Genomic DNA, 11,310 nt, shown 5'->3' with positions numbered 1-11,310 from the left:
ATAGGACAGAGGTCAGAGGTAGGTTCTTTACGCAAAGAGTAGTGAGGCCGTGGAATGCCCTACCTGCTACAGTAGTGAACTCGCCAACATTGAGGGCATTTAAAAGTTTATTGGATAAACATATGGATGATAATGGCATAGTGTAGGTTAGATGGCTTTTGTTTCGGTGCAACATCGTGGGCCGAAGGGCCTGTACTGCGCTGTATTTTTCTATGTTCTATGTTCTATGTTCTTCAATGGAAGGATGTGGTATTGGAGAAGAGGGCAGCCCAGAGGCTGGGGTGGAGAATGGATGTGGGGTTATTAGTGGATTGGAGCTTGTGACAAGATTGGGAAGGTGATCGAGGAGCATGTGGGTTTAATTGCATATGGGAGGTCTTGTGGTTGGTGGTCTGGGAAGCTCTGAAGATGGTAGTGAGGGGGCACTTGATCTTGTTTAAGGCTAAGGTGGATAGGGAGGAAAGAGAGGAATGGTAACGACTGATGGAAGAGATTTTGGAGGTGGATGGACATACGCAAGGGACCCAGACCTATTGTCCATGGGGAAAGTGGTGCGTCAGTTGAGAAGGGCAAGGGGAGCTGTCTACGAGTATGGGGAAAAGGCTGGACGTAAACTGGCCGGTCAGCTCCGAGGGAGGCCAAGGCAAGGGAGATAGTTCGGGTACGAGGTAAGGCGGGGGTGGTGGTGGTGGCTCCGGAGCAGATTAATAAAATATTTGAGGAATTTTATAGGGATCTATATAGCTCGGAGCCACTGGAGGAGGAATGGGAGATGAGGGAGTTTCTAGGTGTGCTGGAGTGTCCAAGGCTGGGAGAGGAAGAGAGGGCAGGGTTTGAGGAGCTGGTGGGGGAGCAGGAGGTGATGGAGGTGATTGGGAGGATGCAGGCAGGGAAGCCGGCCAGTCCGATGGGTTCCCAGTCAAATTTTACAAAATGTTTAAGGACAAGTTAGCCCCGTTGATGGTGGGAATGTTTGAGGATGCGATGGCTAGGGGTGTCTTGCCACAAACAATGGGGCAGGCTTCTATCTGGCGATTCTCCGATGCCGTGCCGTTTGGGAGAATCGCCTGTGGCTCCATTTTTTCACGCGACGCCGGTCCGACGCCCTCCCGCGATGCACCCAAGTGGCGAGATCGGCACTATCTAGTTCTGCACGGCACAGTCTGGTGAATCGCCCGAGACACCCAAAATGGCGATTCTCCGCCACCCCGGCTAATCTCAGGCCCGGATGGTCCGAGTGGCCTGCCCAAAATGACGGCTTCCCGCCGGCGCCATCCACACCTGGTCGCTGCCGGCGAGAACGCTGGGGGGGGGGGCTGCCTGTGGGGGGGGCGAGGGGGGTTCTTTCACGGGGTACGACTCAAAAGGGGTCTGGCTCGCGATCGGTGCCCACCGATTGGCGGGCCGGCCTCTCTGAAGGAGGACCTCCTTTCCTCCACGCCCCGCAGGTTCCATCTGACATCTTCTTGCGGGGCGGCCTCGGGGAGGACGGCAACCACGCATGCGCGAGTGATGCCAGTTAGGCGGCGGATGATGCGGCGCCGCTTTTATGCGGTGCCAATGCCCGGCGCGCACTGACGACGCTGCTTTAGTGACACGCCCATCGAGTTTCTCGCGGCCCCGATCCTAGCCCATTTTCGGGCCCTGAATCGGTCGAGATCGGGGCTGTTTCGCGCCGTCGTGAATATCGACGGCGTTCACGACGGCGTGGGCACTTAGTCGCGGGAGCGGAGAATCGCGCCCGATGTCTCCTAAAGGTGATTGGGGAGGACCAGAAGGGGTTCGTGCAGGTAACACAGTTGTTCTCAAATGTGAGGAGGTTGTTGAATGTGGTCCTTTCTCCGGTAGAGTGGAGGGAGATGGAGGTAGTGGTGGAGCTGGATGCGGAAAAGGCATTCAATCGGGTGGAGTGCAGTTATTTGATGGTGGTATTGGAGAAATTTGGGATTGGGCCGAAGGTTGTGGCGTGATGCAGCTGCTATATAAGTAACCAATGGCCAGCGTGCGGAAAAATAGTATGAACTCAGTAGTTTGCATTGGGGTATGATGCAGGGATCTCCTATGTCCCCATTTCTGTTTGCAGTGGCAGTAGAGCCCTTGGCCATTGCGCTGAGGAGCTCGGTATTGTGGAAGGGGACAGTGAGAGCGGTTGGGGAACATAGGGGGCTGAATTTTCTGCTGTTGGGATTGGCCGTTTTTCCGGCAGCCTGGAGGTTTCCTGACGGCGTGGGGCTGCCCCACAATGGGAAACCCCATTGACGAGCCGGAGGAACAGAGAATCCCGACAGTATGCTGAACCAGAAATCTGGTGCAGCGGGATGGAGAAACCCGCCCAACGTGCCCTATATGCAGATGATAGGCTGCTATTTATTTCAAGCACGTATAATGGAGTATAATGGAGCTGCTTCAGAGATTTGGGACGTTTTCAGCATATAAACTGCCACTTCACCTGGTGGCGTCTCATTTTAGGTATTTGGGGGTGCAGGTGGCCCGGGATTGGGCAGGGCTTTGGAAGTTTAATTTCACTAGTTTGGTGGGGAGGGTGAAGGCCGATTTGGCAAGGTGGGACAATCGCCCTCTGACGTTGGTGGGCCGGGTGCAGGCAGTTAAAATGAATATTTTGCCATGATTCCTGTTTTTTGTTTCAATGTCTGCCAGTCTTTTTGCCTAAGCCTTTTTTCAGGGTGGTGGGCAGGTTGGTCTCCTTGTTTGTTTTGGCCGAGGATTAGGAGGGTGGTACTGCAGAGGGGACAGCAGGTGAAGAGATAATTAGGCCTCCCAAACTTGCTGTATTCGTATTGGGCAGCGAATGCAGAGAAGGTGCGGGGTTGGAGCAAGGAAGGAGAGGCTCTGTGGGTGAGGATGGCGGCGGGCTCTTGTAGAGGGTTGGGGTTGCGGGTGCTGGCGACGGCGTCGCTCCCGATGGCCTCAGGGAAGGATTCGGCAAGTCCGCTGGTGGTGGCCACGATGAAGATTTGGAAGCCCTTTAAGTCAGGTGCCGTGTCGGGGAGATGCCGATTAGGGGGAATCATGGGTTTGAGCCGGGAGGATGGATGCGAGGTTTCGGGGATGGAACGAGAGGCGGATTAAGGAAATACAGGATTTGTGAGTTTGGAGGAGCTGGGTGAGAAGTATGGGCTGGCGTGGGGGGGCGTTCTAGGTAGATGCAGGTGCAGGACTTTGCAAGAAAGGTTCTCCTGATCCCGATAGTGCCTGCCTCCGCATTGCTGGATGCGGTACTGTCAGTGGGGGGTGGGGTTGGAGAGGGGGGGTCGTCTTGCCGATTTATGGGAGGATTCTGGAGGGTATCTATGGAAGGGATTAAGGCATAGTGTTAGGGAGAGCTGGGAGTGGTGCTGGAGGAAGGATTGTGGTGTGAGGTGCTGTGGAGTGTAAACGCCTCAATGTGCGCGATGTTGGAGCTGACATACCTGAAGGTAGTGTACAGGGCGCACTTCGCAAAGTCTAGGATGAGCCGGCTGTTCTAGGGAGTGGAGGATGTCTGTGAGTGAGGGACCCCGCGAATCAGGTTCATATGTTTTGGTCCTGTCTGAAGCTGGAAATGTTTTGGAAACGGTGTTCGGTACGATCTCAGGGGTCTTACATGTGGATGTGGAGTCCGGTCCCCTGGAAGCCGTGATCGGGGTGTTGGACTGGTTGGAGCTGCAGGCGGATGAGGGGCAGATGTTTTAGCCTTCGCCTCGCTGACTGGTCGCAGGCAGGTCCTGCTGGGGTGGGGTCAGCTTCTCCACCCTGTGTCTCAGCGTGGTGGCAGGGGGGGGGGGGGGACCTGCTGGGGTGGGGGTCAGCTTCCCCACCCTGTGTCTCAGCGTGGTGGGGGGGAGGGGACCTGCTGGGGTGGGGTCAGCTTCTCCACCCTGTGTCTCAGCGTGGTGGCGGGGGGGGGGGACCTGCTGGGGTGGGGGTCAGCTTCCCCACCCTGTGTCTCAGCATGGTGGCGGGGGGGGGGGGGACCTGCTGGGGTGGAGGTCAGCTTCCCCACCCTGTGTCTCAGCGTGGCTGGGGGGGGGGGGACCTGCTGGGGTGGGGTCCGCTTCTCCACCCTGTGTCTCAGCGTGGCTGGGGGGGGGGGACCTGCTGGGGTGGGGTCAGCTTCTCCACCCTGTGTCTCAGCGTGGTGGGGGGGGGGGACCTGCTGGGGTGGGGGTCAGCTTCCCCACTCTGTGTCTCAGCGTGGTGGCGGGGAGGGGACCTGCTGGGGTGGGGGTCAGCTTCCCCACCCTGTGTCTCAGCGTGGTGGGGGGGGGGGGGACCTGCTGGGTTCTCCCAGCAGCCGCATTCTGTAACTGAGCTGCTGGGGAACAAGTCTGCTTAATAAAGCCTTTGATTGACTTCATCACTTCTCGTCTCGTGAGTAATTGATTGTGCTACAAGCCCCTAGTCGCCACCTTGCGGCACCTGTTCGGGGATGCTTTGTTCTGCATTAGATGCCAGCTGTTTAGCCCACTGTGCTAAACCAGCCCCGAGCCAATAGGTGCAGAGAATCTATCTAATCATTTGAATGACGTTGGTATGTGAAATCACTTGAGGTTAGACAATTATATGATGAATGTGATGTAAATATGAAGCGGTATTCCAGTAGCATTGTGACAGGATCTCCTCAACATCTATAAGCATTTATTCAGCAGCTCATGTTCCTGTTTTGGAAATAGGTATTTTGATGGCGGTAGTACACAGAGAAAATTGCCAATGTGGAAATGGGATAAAGCTTCATTATGATGCCTCCAAGGCCCAGTCGCCTGCCAATGGTCACTGTCAAATGTCGCACATGAATTAGGCCCATTTGGCCAAGGTATCATTGAGCAAAAAGGTACCCTAGGGTTTGAACTGAGTAAAGAACCATTTGGCAGAGGAGAAACCATGTTGAAAACTGGTGGTGAAATATTGCTGAGTAAAAAAAGATCTAAGGATAATTTAAGCCATTCTGATCAATGTCCATGTCTCAAACAGCACTGAGCCACGTTCTGAAGTCTGACAATAGTTAATAATGTTCACCACGTCTATGAATGTGTCATTGCATTGGATGTCCACAAGATGGTGGAAGCTGCCTATTTTTAAAAATTGCAAATCTCAGTCAATTAATAATAAATTCCATTAGTATATTCTATTCTGCTGTGGAGGACATTATTTACCAGACAACATTTTAATCTTTGAAAATGTGGACTTTGTTAAAATAAACAGTTATGAGCTTGAAGTTCTTTTGCCATGCCTACTCCATAACCATGTGCATATATAGTGCCTATAATGCAGAAAAATGTCACCAGGGACTTCACCCAAGTATACTCAGACAAAAATAGACATCAAGTAATGAAGACAATATCAGGAGAGGTGATTAAAAGCTTTTGCAAAAAAATTTGCTTGAAGGAGGATTTTAAAGGGGAGATCGAGGGGTTAATGGAGAGAATTCCAGAGCTTAGGGACCTTCATAGATTTTACAGTGCAGAAGGAGGCCATTCTGCCCATCGAGTCTGCTCCGGCTCTTGGAAAGAGCACCCTACCCAAGGTCAACACCTCCACCCTATCCCCATAACCCAGTAACCCCACCCAACACTAAGGGCAATTTTGGACACTACGGGCAATTTATCATGGCCAATCCACCTAACCTGCACATCTTTGGATTGTGGGAGGAAACCGGAGCACCCGGAGGAAACCCACGCACACACGGGGAGGATGTGCAGACTCCGCACAGACAGTGAGCCAAGCCGGAATTGAACCTGGGACCCTGGAGCTGTGAAGCAATTGTGCTATCCACAATGCTACCGTGCTGCCCCCACTAGTTTAAAGGCATGTCTCCTAGTGGAGGCCTGAAGGTAGGAGGTTGCGTGCAAATTCAGAGTCAGAATAACACAATGTTCTTTGGAGGGAGGAAGGGGAGGGGGGGGGGAGGGTGCAGCAGTGTTGTACGTGTGGAGGAGGTTGTACAGATAAGAAGGGGCAAGTCTATAAAGAGGCTTAATCATGAGGTGTAGGAACTTACCTCCGAGATCAGGAACAAACATTTCCAGGTTGCAATCCTCCACTGAGGTTGGGGATGGGGGTACTGAGGGAAATAATCAGAGCAGCAGTTTTCTCCAATATCAGTTGTAAATTGGCTGGAAGGCAGATTTGGTGGTCAATTAGTGACGGTGGGTGTGGAATGAAGTTGCAACTTCTAAAATGTGAGTGTTACGGTGCGCAGTTATGATATCGCAAATGTTTAGAAAAACTATTCTGAATGTCATGTTTTTAAAAACCTTGGACTAAGTTTAAGTCTCAAAATGGCTGCAAGCTACCAGAGAGAAGTGCGAAAGTCAAGCATCTTTTTTGATGACTTTTCCGTCAAGTCAACGTAAGGTGTGAACAACCTTGACCCTTTTGATCACTACGGGGATAATGGAGACTTCAGATAACTGTAATGGAATTACAACTTGCCTCCTTTTGGAGAGTAACTCGGCATTGTTGTACAAGTTACAAAGTAACCGTGGCCATCTTGCCTTACCTGCATTGAAAAAGGTAGGCTCACAGACAACCACCTTGTAAAGGATTAGAATCCAGGGAGAAATAGTGAAAGGCATCTAAAAGCAGCTATTGGTCTGCTGTGCAGTAACTAGGCAGCTAAAAGTGCAATGTCTGCAGAACAGAAGTAAGAAACCTTCTTCCTGTAAACTTAATTCCACTACTAAGCTCTGGGCCGGGATTCTCCCCTACACGGCGGGGCGTGGGATCCCGGCGGGATGGAGTGGTGGGAACCACTCCAGCGTCGGGCCGCCCCAAAGGTGCGGATTTCTCCGCACCTTTAGGGGCCAAGCCTTCACCTTGAGGGGCCAGGCCCGCGCCGGAGTGGTTGGCGCACCACCAGCCAGCGGGAAAGGCCTTTGGCGCCACACCAGCCGGGGACGAAGGGACTGCGCCGGGTGGCGGAAGTCCGCGCATGCGCGGGAGCGTCAGCGGCTGCTGACGTCATCCCCATGCATGTGCAGGTGGTGTCACTTCCGCATCAGCCATCGCGGAGGCTGTGGCTGAGGCGGAAGGGAAAGAGTGCCCCCACGGCACAGGCCCGCCCGCGGATCGGTGGGCCCCGATCGCGGGCCAGGCCACCATGGGGGCACCCCCCGGGGCCAGATCGCCCCGCGCCCCCCCCCCCCAGGACCCCGTAGCCCGCCTGCGCCGCCAGTCCCGCCGGGAAGGAAGGTGGTTTGATTCACGCTGGTGGGACTGGCATGACAGCAGCGGGACTTCGGCCCATCGCGGGGGGCCCGCCCACCGGCGCGATTCCCGCCCCTCGCCGAATTTGTGGTGCCGGGGAATTTGGCGGCCGCCGGGGGCGGGATTCATGCCGCCCCCTGGCGATTCTCCGACCTGGCGGGGGGGTCGGAGAATCCCGCCCCTGATGTGGAGATGCCGGCGTTGGACTGGGGTGGGCATAGTACGAGGTATTATAACACCAGGTTAAACTCCAACAGGTTTATTTGGAATCAACCTGTTGGATGTTAACCTGGTGTTGTAAGACTTCTTACTACTAAGCTCACCTGTGAAAGCAATTTGGCAGTGGAAGCCATCGCAGCTGCAGGGACAACTCTGCAACTTCAAGACCTTCATGGCAGGCCCCAAAACACGTTAAATTAGAAACCTAACAGACCTGTGCTGAATATGGACTATTCCTGATTAGCATTTATTAGCATTATGTGCTGGATTCTCCGCTTCACCAGCCCTGTGTTTTTCGACCGCACATGTTCGCTGGTGGCGGGATTCTCTACCCCCTTAGCCTGTCAATGGGGTTTCCCATTGAAGCCACCCCATGCCGATGGAAAGTCACGGGCGGGGGTGCGCTTCCGGTGGCGACAGAGAAATCTGCCCAATATCTTAATTTGTAACTAAGCTTTGTTTGTATGTGTCAGTAACTTTGACCTAAATCTTCCAATCCTCCGTGGGGATCATTGTGGGTGGGATGGAAAATTTGACGGACCAGCAAAAGATTTGTTGGCTTTGGGCAGGAATCTCCGGTCCTCCAGTGGGTAGGACAGAAAAATCCTGCCCGTATTCTCTGGAGTTTAAAAGAGGCAATCTCATTGAAACACACAAGAGTGAAGGGGCATGATAGGGTAGATACTGACAGATTATTTCCAATGGTCAGGGAAACTAAAACCTGGGGAAACAGTTTCAGGATAAAAGAACGATTATTCAGGAGGAATGAGAGTGGAGTGGGCCTGGGTAGGTGCTCTTTCAAAGGGTTGTTGCAAACTTGATGGGTCGAATGGCCTCCTTCTGCACTGTAGGGATTCTATGGTGATGAGAAATTGTTTAATGTAAAGGGTTGTGAATCTTTGGAATTCTCCACCCCAGAGGGCTGTGAATGATACATTGTTGAACACATTTAAGGCTAGGATAGACAGACTTTGGTCGGGGAATCAAGGAATATGGGTAGTGGCAGTAAGTGGAGCTGAAACCCAAGATCAGCCATGGTTCTTTTGATTGGTCGAGTAGGCTCGACAAGTCATATGGTCTACTCCTATTGTGTTCTTGTGAGGTAGCGTGGGGTCAGGGACTGAGAAATTTGAAGTCCATCCAGGTCATTTGTGCCACCGTGGCTCAGGGTTATCAATGCATGAGTTCCTCCATTGAAAGAGTAGCCAGGCTCATAGAGATCCATATGTAGCAGCACTTGGAGTGGATGCAGGGGCAGCACACTAACAGGCACAGAATGCATACAATACTCTGTAGCATGGATCGATCAGTGGTGCTGATGATGCATGGAGTGGATGCCAAACTGGGCCTCCCCTCCAGAACTCTGGCACGTCAGCCAAGGGCCGAAACTGTCTTCAGGGGGATAAGGGTGCCATCATCATTGGCATCATCCTCTTTGGCTCCTCTGATTGACCATCTATGCAGCAGACCCTGTGACATTGATGCCAGTGACACTGCCTCTAAAGGTGCCCTCACTGACACCTCCATGACTAGGGTGACCACCATGGGCACGTCAGCCGCAAGCAGGTACAAACAATCAGACTGACTCCACCTCATCCAAGGTCACCAGGGGAGCCCAGCATAGAAGATAACTGAGTGGCTCACTGGGGTTTATTTCACGTGTTGTTGTGCACTTTATACTTTTAACCATACTGTAAATATTTGAACTTAAGTCCAGATAAATGAGCTTCCATTCTTTAGGGCAAAACATGAAAAGTGTGCTGAAATGGCGAAGGGAAGGCATGATCTTCAAACACGGCAGTATCATTCATTGGCAATAAGAGTGGATCTATTTAAGGCTGTGCCTTCAATGGATGTGTTTCCACAGGCAGATCTTCCGCGTGAGTAGCGCTCAGGTGAAATGTGCCTTGTCCAAATGTTCCCCGGCATTTGAAGACATTCTGGCCCCAAACACCTCCCTAAACAACTGGGGCACATCTTGGCTCTGCATCTTCCTCCTCTTCCTCCTCTTCTACCACCAGCCTCTCCTCATTCTGCAATGAGCTGTGCCCTTCCAGGGCCTCACCCTCTCTAGGATCCACACCTTGTGCATATTATGGAGAGGGAAGCAGACTACCACAGTGTACAAGATTGTGCAAGAGTGAGCAGTAAATGTTTAGTTCTAGTGTGTTTCAATGATTGAGTCAGTGCACCAAAGAACGTCTAGTTCGTGACTAGTTAAGATTTATTAAATTACAATAACATGGGTAAACAATACTAATATTACTAACAAACTGTAAACTGTTCACAACTGAAATATGAGAGCTAATACAAAACACGACTATCCATGACGACTCCTCAATCAGACTCTCTGAGGCTGCAGTGTCACGTGGTGTCATTCTACTGCCACCTGCTGGTTGGAGGTCTGACATATTAACATACAGAATTGCTTATGCATATTATTACATTCCCTTTCCTTTAGATTTTAACAAAAATATAATATACATAATTTCAACCAATTATCATACATATGATATGCATAGCATAACAATTCAGATTATTTACAATTACAGTGTCCATTACAGATTCAGTCTGTCAGGCTTCTTTAGATATCTCATTGACCTTCTAAGCATTTGTTGATCTGCCAAATCTGCTTGGCGTTCTAGTGGCTCTGAAGATGCCTCTGTTGGAACTGCATTACACTGTGCATCTTCAGATTGTGCACTTGATTCTTGTTCAGGTTGTGTTGGTTTGGATAGACAGATGTTTTCACACACGTCATCTGCTGACAGCGAAGTAACAGGTTGCTGATTTTTTAACAAAGCTCTTTTGTTCCTCCTGAGTACCTGTCCTTGTTCAGTGATGACTGTATAGGACTTTGGACCTATCTTCTGTATCATCTTCGCACACTTTGACCAGCCATCAGGATCCTCCACACGTACGATATCATTATGTTCTAAAGGTTGTAAAGACCTGGTTGACCTGTCATAGTATCACTTCTGCTTCCTCTTTTGAGACTGCAGTTGATGTTTTATTTTGTGACATGCTTGTTGATTTCAAAGTCATGGCAATGTTGTTCTTATCTTCCTGTGCATCAGTAATTGTGATGGTGAAAAACCATTGCTCAAGGGTGATGCTCGATAACTGAGCAATGTCAGATATGGATCATCCTGGCTGTCCATCGATTTTTTAAGTATTTGCTTTACTATCTGCACACCTTTCTCTGCCTTTCCATTTGATTGTGGATACAAAGGACTGGATGTGACATGCTTGAAGTCGTACTTCTGCGCAAATTCCCTCCATTCCTGACAACTGAAACATAGACCATTGTCACTCATGACAACCTGTGGAATGCCATGACGAGCAAAGAAAGCTTCAGTATGCATTATAACACACCTGGCTGACGAGCTGGATATCTGTGCCACATCAGGAAAATTGGAAAAGTAATCTGCGACCAGTTAATACTCTTTCAATTCGAGATAAAACAAGTCTATCCCTACTTTCTGCCTTGGAGGTGTCACTATGTCGCCCATCTACATTGGTTCCTTCATTTGTCTATGTTGGAATTTTGACATGTCATACATTCCTCTAACATCCTTTGATATCCTTGTTGATCCTTGGCCAATATACCATGTCTCATGTTCTCCTTTTCAATTCCGAGGTGGCCCTCATGAATGTTTTGTAAAATTTTGACTCGCAGAGACGGTGATATTATTATTCTCTGTGCTTCAGTCGGAATCCATTGGCTACACTTAGTCCTGCTCTGATGCGTGGCACGTTGAACATGACCCTTTTGGCCATCCCTCGTTGAGATTCTTGATTATCATCTGCAGAACTTCATCCTTTTTGGTTTCTGCCATTATTAGTTTTGGTTTTTCATCAGACACAGGCAGTGTCTCTGTTATC

The sequence above is a fragment of the Scyliorhinus torazame genome, chromosome 2 (assembly GCF_047496885.1).
Source record: "Scyliorhinus torazame isolate Kashiwa2021f chromosome 2, sScyTor2.1, whole genome shotgun sequence".
NCBI lineage: Eukaryota > Metazoa > Chordata > Chondrichthyes > Carcharhiniformes > Scyliorhinidae > Scyliorhinus > Scyliorhinus torazame.
Note: the sequence above shows the minus strand (reverse complement) of the source record.